The sequence below is a fragment of the Anneissia japonica genome, unplaced genomic scaffold, assembly GCF_011630105.1.
Source record: "Anneissia japonica isolate Jap-2015-1 unplaced genomic scaffold, ASM1163010v1 scaffold1810_len1271414_cov176, whole genome shotgun sequence".
Classification (NCBI taxonomy): Eukaryota; Metazoa; Echinodermata; class Crinoidea; order Comatulida; family Comatulidae; genus Anneissia; species Anneissia japonica.
Window position 1 is genome coordinate 16300 of NW_022702449.1, and position 11332 is coordinate 27631.

General features: G+C 34.5%; 1 protein-coding gene and 1 long non-coding RNA gene across 2 annotated transcripts in view; both read left to right on the forward strand.

Moving 5' to 3' along the window:
• LOC117103909 overlaps positions 1–5324 on the forward strand; it is a 9200-nt gene extending 3876 nt beyond the window's left edge. The window contains exon 2 of the long non-coding RNA XR_004444679.1: positions 2225–5324. This is a non-coding gene — a long non-coding RNA (uncharacterized LOC117103909). The remainder of the gene's footprint in view (positions 1–2224) is intronic.
• Positions 5325–11031: 5707 nt separating this feature from the next.
• Positions 11032–11332, forward strand: part of LOC117103926 (serine-rich adhesin for platelets-like) — a 7691-nt gene continuing 7390 nt past the window's right edge. Inside the window, exon 1 of the mRNA XM_033244578.1 lies at positions 11032–11058. The gene's annotated coding sequence lies outside the window, so the exon portion shown is untranslated. The remainder of the gene's footprint in view (positions 11059–11332) is intronic.

Genomic DNA, 11332 nt, shown 5'->3' on the forward strand with positions numbered 1-11332 from the left:
GATGTGTATAAGAGACAGTATATATATATATATATATATATAGACAGACAAAAGACAGATAGCAGAAACCCCCGGGTTCGGATCTCTGTTGGGAATTTTTTCGAACTCGCAATTTCCTCTTCTTTACCGTTTATAGACAGCAGAAGGTGTCTGGCTCGAATCCCGGTTGGACAATTTGTTTCGATGTTTATTGTTGAGAATGGGTTTTGACAGAGGCGTTTATTTTTTGTGTGAAATGATACATGTACACTTTCATTACATATTGAACTACAACACATTACCGTCAAATTGCTTGAATTGAAAACAATTGTGTGATCATAGAAGACGTATGGTATGGATCCCAACCAGGTTAGAAAAAAATGTACCGGTATTCTGCTGGAGTAGAATGCTACTGTTTGTGCTTTCTGTTTGATATTAATTTTTTATTAGGCCTATAAGTTTTTCTTTACCAATGTTTTGATGTAATTGTGGAATGATTTTCTGAATAAACTCAAATTAAATCAAATTATATTATTATTATTATTATTATTATTATGTTTATATATATATATACATATATGTCTTGATTATTTAAATGTATTATGTATTGATTATGAATTTCATATCTCGATATTTTAATCGATCAAGTTTATTTGTACTATTGTGCTTTTATTTTCGAATTGAAATTATATATATACTGTATATATACATATATACATATATATATATATATATATATATATATATATTTTAAGTCATGTATCATGCATAGGAACGTTGACGTCTGCAAGGCTCTGGTTTTTTTTCAAATTTATGCTCTTTTTAAGAAATAAAAAAAATTATGTTTAATGTTATCTTTGTTATTCATACCCTGCATGCGCCTGAAAAGCCATGGCCTGAGTTTTATGTTACATTCTTTTTTTTCTTTTTTTATTATTGTTATGAATAAAGAATTGGTTGATCTTGAGCAGGCCTACCTACTTTCAGTACAGCACTTATTCAATTTACAAATTTTACAAAGGTGATCAATCCATATACCGCTGGTCCGGCATGTTCAATTTTTGCGTCCGGGAAAGGCACTGATCCCAGAGCCTCACTGCTGTTCTTGTTCATGTTGTCAGAACTTTAAAAAAGCGTCCAGCGTCGCCAGTTTTGAACGGACGTGCAGGAAATGTTGTACACATAATAGAGGTGATTTCCAACAAACGTTAATCCCCTACACCTACAAAACAAAACAGGGGTTCCAGAGGGACTGTACATTGCTGCCATTACCACTAATAGACACGTCGCATGGATGGTGCGGTTGGTTAATATGTTCTAAAGAACTTGTTGGGAGTTCTGAATCCTGGACGTAGACGACTATTACCACCTATTGATCCGCACATGAGTATCATTTTAAATAATCATTCTATGAAGCCCAGTTGGCCAAATGCTGCGAGTATTGCCATATATAACAGAATCTAAAGCATGATATTGAATACTCTACGTTTTTAACTAAAAATTGTAGAAAGATCGTTGCAAGTGGATGTCAAATTACCTTTTAAATAAAGGTTACAGGCCTACCTGTAAAGAATATGGTAAAAATAGATTATAAAATACATTCTAAAATGTTGTGATATATGTAGACATTCCTATTCGTCACGTACTGGTTTTTTTAGTGACTAACATGGTCACTTTATGTTATATCATATTCCATTATATTTGGTGAACATAATACGTCGCTTTTGTATCAGCCGCACTCACTAAGTGGTACGTTTCACTTACCTACTATATCTGAATACTCGGTTCATCTCATCATCATGTGTTCAGTGCTTTCTGTCGTGGGCCGGGTTTGTGTCAAGTGCTTGGTTGGTGTCCACAATACCCTTTACAAATTGCCATTAAACATTGTCAATAACTAATCCATTACCAAAACATTCCACTTTTTATTCCATAAATCAATTGTACCACTATTGATAGCTATACACTGCTCCGCTGACTTTTCAAATTTAAGCATATTTTTAAAGTGTACAATATTTGGATTTTTTAAAGGCATCTACAAGGCATCTAAATGGGCCACCGTTAAAAACGGTGGCCCATTTCAAATCAACCGGGGGGGGGGGGTGGTAAAAAAAAGTTAAATATATATATATATTTTCATGATTTGAATTTTTGTATGTTTCTGTAAAATTATTCTTCTATGCTAATAAGTTTTATTGAATAAATTGAAATTGAAATAATAGATGTTTTAAAATAAAAATTTCAGGAGTATGCTTCGAGCCTGGTAAAATCATGCATTTGCTTAATGGCCCAGATCCCGTAAGGCGCATAGACTTGCAGGGTTTTTACGGAAATGCTGAAGAACATAATATTGAATGCCCCAAGGACAACGATCGCCGACAAGTCATCGAACGAGCAAAATTAGAAGAGAATAAGCTATTTAATGGTAAAGTATACAATCTGGTATGGAACAACTGTGAGCATTTTGCTAGGTATTGTCTTACAGGTAAGGCAGAAAGTAAACAAGTGCAAAAATGTAGCTTACCTACGAAGATGGCGCTTATTATCTTACCTTTGGCTTTCTTAAGTTCTTCTAGTTCAGGTTCAAGTGAGTTAGCATCATCATCCCCATCAGCATCGTCATCAGCATTAGCATCGTCTTCAGCATCAGCATCGGCTTCAGCATCAGCATCGGCTTCAGTATCATCATCAGCATCAGAATTATTAAATTTTTTATTTTCATCATCATTATTATTATTATTTTTTTATTTTTTTTATTATTTTTTAAATTTCCTTCATCAAGTACACTTGTCATTTACAGGAGAGAATGATGCTTTATAAAAAACAAGTCTCTTTATGAAGCTTAGGGAGTGGAATTATTTTTGGTCGTGAGAAAAAGTCCAGATGTGACTGGAATTAAACCCAGGACCTTGGGATCAGAAGAGAAGCATCTTAACCACTGGGCTATTCAACTCCACTCCACTCAAATTATTATTATTGGCTTTCCTAGCAGTAGCAGAAAAAGCCAATTTTTTTTTCTACCTTTTGTATATGGTTTTCTGCCCGGCACTTTGGTCACTTTCCATCCCTGGATCTTTTCCAAACTTTGTCAAACATAGATCATATACCAAAGATGTACCACGTAACATTTTGTGACAAACCGTGAGTGGGGTGTGGATGTGAGGACCAATTAAAGCGATTTAAAGGGAAATACTTCACACTAGATGTTTTTGAAAACGGATCACCTAATCTGAATGAAACTTTCGGGAAAGTTTAACAAAGTTAAATGTGAGGGTCATTTTAATTTCTGACGTCCCAGATCTAAATATCTCAAAAATCGTATTAATGGATCTAAATTAAACTTTCTATAATAGCTTGTCATAGTCCAATAAAAAAAAAAAAACTACATTTTGGTGACCATCTGAAGTAGTGTGTAGATATGAGTACCATTCAAAAATAAACGTACCAGGCCAGATATTTAAAAAAAAAACCGGATAAAATGATCTGAATGAAACTGGACGTTTGTGACGATCCAGTATTGAAGTCATTTAAAGTTCTAACGTCCCAGACCTAATATCTGCAAAAACCTGTCAATAGATCTAAATGAAACTTTCTGTAATAGTTTGTCATGGTCCATTTGAATTGATTACACTTGTGTGACGATCCGAAGTAAGGTGTGGATATGAGAAACAGATAAACTGATCTGAAAGAAACAGTGTAAACCACATTGGTAATTATAGGAACACATGACACCATGTAGAATCCAAGAGTTTCTGGAATCTTGGGTACTTTAGAGGCAAATAAGCCTAATTGGTTAATTATGATGTAAGGTAACCAATGGGGAACTTAGGCAATATGTTGTACTGAACTGAATACAAATAATTGTTTTACAGTAGATAGTTACAGAAAAATCCTTAGACAAAATCTTTGGGGAAACAAATTGATTTGTCACAATAACAAATAATTATGGTTCAGGGCATGGATAGATTCGAATTTTAAACGAATCAAGAATATTGTTATAAAAAATCGAATAATGACGTCCAATGAAATTTTAAATAAGTTAGTTGATAAAAGAAACTGGCTTAGTTGAATACGCCTCGTTAATACAAGCTATTCCAAAAGAGTGGTTGTACGTCATAAGACATTACAATGGTATTGGCAATGACGATTTCGTGATGACTGATGAATATGATAGTATAGGTAAAATGAAAACAAAAGACATTTATTCATGTTTTGTTGATAAAATGTTTATCCCACCCTATGTTGAATGTAAATGGGATCTATTTATTGGAGAAAAAATAAACTGATCTAAGGTCTGGATGAGAAAAATAAAGGAAGAAAAAAATAGAAAATATGCACAACTAAATTATAAATTGTTAAACAAAATCTCGCCAACAAATAGGCAATTGTATAAATGGAAGTTAAAACACACTGACATGTGATACGTGTGGAGCAGTCGAAGATGAAAAGCACATGTTTTTTGAATGTCTACAAAACAGGATATTATGGGAAAATATAGACAATCTATTTAAGAAATTTGACAATAGTCAATTTTCTTTTAAAGAATTATTAATAGGCTGTGATAGCAAAATTAAAAATGAAATATATTCCATTGCAGTATTTGCTATATACAAAATTAAAACTCTAACAGAGCTAGGTAAGCCAGTTTGTAAAAATGCATGGATTATATTTAAGAATTTTGTAAAAGAAAATAATTATGAAGGGAACGTTATACTTGAATGAGTTTTATTTTGTTATCTAGTATAATTATCATTGTACTAATTTTGAATACTTGGGATTAAATTGTAATATATTTGAAAGTATATTAAATTAATTAAGAGTTACATTATTATAAATATTTAAAAAAAAATATGAAAAGAAACAATGCAATAAGGTTTGGTAACCACACAAGAAAAAAAAAATATATATATATATATATACATATTTAAAAGTATATATACAGCAATGTAGTATAGTTTACTTTGAACACTTTAGATTGTAAGCTGAATATACTTACTTATGCTAAGGTCATAGTGTATGCATGACTTAGTTGTGTAATTGGTATCAATATTACCGCAGTCCGAGCTTAGTGAATAAAAATGTTTAATATTGATGGTAACAATTTGAAAATCAGGAAAAAAAAATGGTGAAATAAAGGCGGAAAGACCCCACAAAAGAGAAAAAAAACTTAGGCAATATGGAATGCTCTGGAGTTGTACAGCTAGGTTATATAAGCTGATGTAGTTTTATCTTTCTGGAGCTCTTTTTGAAACACATGATTATGTGAATGTTGTTGTGTTATTTTCATACCGGATTCTTGTTGGAGTTTATACAGAATAAAAGTTTATTTCAGAGTTGTGTTACAACTTTGTGAGCTGTGTTTATATTTTATATGTCAAAGAGGGATTCCTTGTCATTTCTATACCGCTCGAAAATACGTCAGATAGGAATTCATGACATATTATGGTGGCAGCGGCGGTTGTTCTACTGCATGACATATATAGTAGCAGCTGCGGTCGTGTTCTACTGTAACCAAGGATATATCGTTTTATTTAACTGTGGAATCGTTTACAATTGCAGTAAGTAGTCTGTAATTTGTTTTAGACAGTGAACATTGACTAATCTTTATATTTGGGGCAGTAGACTTGTTAACGTATCGGTAACCACGATTTACTACAGTAGTAACAAGACGCTCAGACCAAATTTTAATTATGGCTGATAGACAATCAACAACTACATCCGGTAAGGAGTATGAAGGCGACGACAATCATGACACAGATGAGGAATATGTTCAGTCGCAACATTCAGAACAAGATACAGAAAACGCTATGGCACGTGGAAAACCAGGAGCGCTTACACAAGCAAGAAATGGACAAGCAAATGGCTTTAGTAACGACGCTGATTGATAAACAAAGGGAAAGCGATGACAAACGTCTTAAAGACATTATGAAACGGAAGGAGATCCAGATTGCAAGTTGTCGGAGGGCGATGATATTGAGAACTACTTCACGTTTGAACGAATCGCAAACACCAACGAGTGGCGAAAGGAGCACTGGGTGGTGAAACTGATCCCTCACTTGACGGGCTAGGCACGAGCAGCTAATGCAGCACTACCGATGACGGATAGCAATGATTATGACAAGGTAAATGAAGCCATATTACGAAGGTATGATATTACAGAAGAGACATATAGACAGAGGTTTAGGGCTATTAGAAAGAAAACTGAGGAAAGTTATAGAGATGTATATGTAAAGTTAAAAGATTTATTTACCAAGTTGCCTAAACCAAGTGACAAAAGTAAAGATGATTTGGCAGAATATTCATTTTAGAACAATTAGTAGAAATTATGCCCACAGGGGTACAAATTTATGTTAAAGAACATAAACCTAAATCAGGCTTGAATGCTGCAGAACTAGCAGATAATTATTTTCAGGCTAGAAAAGGTGTACAATTTGACAGGAGGGTTCAGCCTCGAAATTTTGAAAACAAATATAATCAGGAAAAAACTGATAAGGGTACTGCTGAAGCATCATCGAAGAGTAGTACTAAACCATTTGATCAAATTCACAAATCACAGTCTGACACTAGACCACCTCTTGTGTGTAGACGTTGCAAGAAAATAGGTCATATTGAAAGGTTCTGTCGTAGTAAAGACGCCTACTTGTCAAGAAAGACAAATAATGTGCAACATACGTTTTACCATTGTAGAGGCCTAGTGGAAGGATGTGATAGTGAAATTTGGTTAGATTCTGGATGTGACATGACACTTGTTGATATTGATTTAGTTGCCCCTAACTAAATCAATCGTGAAGACCAGGCTAAGGTTACATGTAGGTGTGTCCATGACCACGTCCAAGCATACCCTACAGCCTATGTAAACATTAAGGTGGGAAATGAAGACCATAGTTTGTTGGTAGGCATCAGCAAAAATGTGCCTGAAGATGTGATTATTGGTAGAGATTTTACCAATTTTGAACTGTTGTTAAAGAAGGGTGATACGAGCCATGACGTTCATGGTTTGGTTGTAACTAGGGCTCAGGCTAGGACTGATAGGCATAGAGAAGAGAAAGAGTTGAAGGAGGAAAAGGTTTGTGGCGTAGTTCCCGGGCAGTTAGATGAATAAGGTTTATAAGACTAAGAGTGAAAAAAGAAAGGTTATGAAAGAGTTTGCAAAGAACGTAGAAGCCAAGTCCAGTCAGAATGGAGAGTTAAATATTTTGGACATAGGTGTAGATAAAATTAAAGAATATCAGATCAAGGATAGGACCTTGGATCCTCTTAGAAAACAGATGTTAGTACAGACAGGGAAAGAGATTTACAGATAGTCTGTAAAGATGGCGTCTTATTCAGACAGGTTTTCCCTAAACTCCAGTTTGAACCAATAGAACAGTTGGTGGTTCCAAAACCGTGTCGTAACAGTGTGTTAAAAGTCTCACATGATATTCCACTGGCAGGTCACATGGGTAGAAAGAAGACGTTACATAGGATCACACAGCGATTCTTTTTGACAGGAGTTAGAAAGGATGTGGCAGAGTATTGCAGCCCTTGTGAGAGTTGTCAGAAAACTTCAAAGTATAAGACTAAGTTTAAACAGGGTTCGTACGCGTCCTTAAATTCTTTGAATGTCCTGGAAAAACAAATGAGCATTTTCCAGTACTGGCAAGTCCTGGAAATTTAATATTGTCCTTGAATGTCCTATAAATTTGATCATTTACCATTAATTGCAGTACTACAAGTTGTCTAGTAACAGTAAATTGAATGAGAAACGTTCTTACAAGTGGTTCCCACAATTATCTTAGGAGAATCAGGTAAAGTCTTTGTACGCCGCCAATTCAGGAATGTTATCAAAGACAGAAAGAATGTCATTGCTGAAAATGACCGATTAGCTGGTTGAGACAAACTTGTGCGATTCAGTGAATGGAGTTGTTCGCCTGTGTTTTAGTGAAGGCGGTACTTTTTTTTTAAATCTTGTAAAATAATAATGTTTGCATTTAATTTTAATTCAGACATTGATATATAATCATAATCGTTAACTTTGCTATGGTGTTATTTGCTTTCTGTCGTGTGTTATAATCAGTACTGAAATATTGAAGCGAATTCACCGGGCTGAGCACGACAAGACCTGTTCAACTTTCAATCAGTTGAACAGGTCTTGTCGCACGCGCTGAGCTCGGTGAATTCGCTTTGAGTAATTCATCACTCTTCAGACGCGCACACATGTTCAGCACGAATGGGCATGTTTTGTCCCTATCGAGCGCAAGGCAGTTAATTAACATTTAAAGTAACCATGAGAACGTGTACTTAACTACGGTTTCTTAGTGAATGGCGTTTACTGTTTGAAAAACAATGCTGGTCGGCAGCAGATCAGTGCCGGTATTTAGCTGTAGAGTACATTATAAAAGTTGCAGGCCTACAACTAAGGCCTAATAATAATAGACCTATGTATTAATAATAATAATGTTAGGCTTAATAGTAATAAATAATACAGTATAGTATAATGATGTGTTGAGAATAGAGCATAACCATTAAATTAATAATATAGTACATCATTCGTTTATACAACTTTATAAACACCTAAATATATATGAAATTTACGGTGGCTGATTTCCGCCAAATAACAAAAAATAATATTTATTATTACGGCGTTATAACGCCCTAATACGGCGTTATAACGCCCATAACGTTTTGGTGACGATACAGTTTAGTGTAATGTGAGAGTCGTTCTAATTTCTGACGTCCCAGACCTAAATATTTCAAAAAACTTATCAACGGATAATTTGTCATGGTCCAGTAAAGAAATGACTACATGTTGGTGAAGATCCGGAGTAGGGTGTGGATATGAGAACCATTTAAATGAAAACGTCCCAGGCCAAATATACCAAAAACTAATCCACCTACCTGAATGTTTTTTTTAGGAAAGTTTAACCAAGTTACAAGAAAATAATTAATAAATTTTAGTGACGACCCAGAATCGGGTGTAAATTTGAAAGTCATTTAACATGCAAACGTCCCAGACCTAAATATCTCAAAGAGTTTTTGATGGTCTAATGAAGAAATTATTAAATTTTGGTACCGATCCGGAGTAGGGTGTGGATATGAAGACCATTCAAAGGGAAATGTCCTGGGCCAGATATATCAAAAACTGATTAACTGATTGAATAAAACTCTCTGGAGTCTAAGTTACAAGGAAGAAATTATTAAATTTTGGTGACGATCCAAATATCGGGTGTGAACTTGAGAATTATTTGAAGTGCTAAGGTCCCAGACGTAAATATCTCAATTCCAATGGATCTAAATGAAACTTGACAATATAAAGGTTAAAGGTAAAAGGTTATTCATTTATAGTTTGCCATGGTCCAATAAAGAACTCAAAATTACAGTGAAATGTATGAACAATTTTCGCTCTCAATAAATGAATTACCATGAACTAAAAATGCACTGATGTACGTAGGTTTGGCTCATATAGCGCACACTGGTTTTGAGTCTCCATATCACCCTCGATATTACCATTGCAGCTATAGTTCGAGTCTCACTAATATTTTTTATAGCCATCGTTTTTTTTTTCTAATTTATTTTTATTCTCTCTTTTCCTATGCTTTTGCACAGGTTTTTCTGACCGGCACCTAGGTCACATTCTTACTGACGTCGAGTTAATTTTCGTTTATTTTAACTTCATAATTTTCCTTAGTGTGTAATTTCATTTTTGTTTTTCGTGTTTTTTTTACGTTAAGCTTTATGAATAAGGTTATTTTTTTTAAACATCACTTCTCATTATGGCAGTAAGAAGAAGCCCTATGTTCTGTTTTACAAACAAACATATTAAGTCAAGTTATTGTTATTATTATTATTATTATTATTACCTCCGCCAACGAAGTTGGTAGAAAGTTATGTTTTCGCCTGGTTTTTCATTTAGCTATTTATTTGACTGTCGGCATATTTCTTGTGAACAGCCTACATCCCACAGTTTTTATCAGAAATTCGTCAAACGTGGCCACAATGTTCCTTTACCTAAGATCTAGAGCTAATTAAATTTTGTGAAGGGTCATGGTCAAAGGTCAAGGTCACAATCAACGAGAAACTATTTTTAGTTCCTATGCTTTCAAGCAAAGGAACCTTTAGGATACCCTTCGTGCGTATGTATGTATATGACATGTATGTTACGCTGTGTTTTGTAAACAGGCAAAAGTGACTTTCCAGATATCTGTTCGTTATGAACATCCGTACCCAAGCAAAACTGGATATGACGTTGTGCCCTATTTAATAATTTTCTATTTTGAAAAATATTAAAGCCATAACTAATGAAAACAATACCCCCTATCCTTGAAAAGACTAGTTCTACTGACAAAATGCAAAAGTACAGTATTCAATGAAACCAGTTTTCATAATTGCAGTTTAATTTTGACCCGAACAGAAACCGGCTTTCTCCTAAGGAGGTCGTTGTGCAATGACGTCATTTTTACCCACAACGCAGTTCGTTAGGCGGAAGTGCGATGAATCGTGAAAATCTCCAGGTCAACAGAAATTCATTCGGTCGGCTCGAGTACTTGAGTAGTTGCGCGAATATTCGAAATGGTACCCTCTGCGATGCGTTTCTTTCTTTTTTTTACCATGGGCTTTGTTTAATCGGACAAACATTAACAGAACACTTATTAATAATAATACTCAGCATGATTTTTTGTATGGGCACGATGCGCAAGAAGAAGACAGGTGTTGGCCGGCGCGATAATTATCGGGACAACAAACAATAAGATTAAAGTATTTTTATTAGAAGTGCAGACTTCGTGCATGCAGAGAGTGGTTATGTTGCGAGTCTTGACCTAACTGCTTTCAATATTCCTTCTGCCACATATATATATATGTATGTATATATATATTATAAATTATTATTATATATTATATCATAAGTTGCTTGGGAATTTCCAGTACATATAATAATCACTGCTTTGGTAATGTAATATAGGTCTATTATGTTATCATTAATGGTTCTTTTGTTATGTAAATATTTTCATTCATATTTGTATCGATTTTAATGGTAACCATGCACTAGGCCGACGTCACTTTCTTTACACTGCCTGTATGTTAAGGTGTGGTTGATCTAAGGTAAGCAATTTATTTGTAAACCTATTTAAAATGTAATAGGCCTATATGGCGAGCCGAATTGTCATTTAGTCGCAAATAGAGATACCTTTGTATTGAATAGAGTTATCTTTATTCTAAATAGAAATATCTCTACTATTAATAAGAATAGGCACTTCTAGGTGTCCGGAAATGGCATCTCTGTACTGCAAAAATGCTTTTCAGAGCTGTGTTCCCTTAACAAATGTTTCGGCTTCTCCTCGCCGATAAAGGATTCTGCACCCCATTTCCAGAGGCT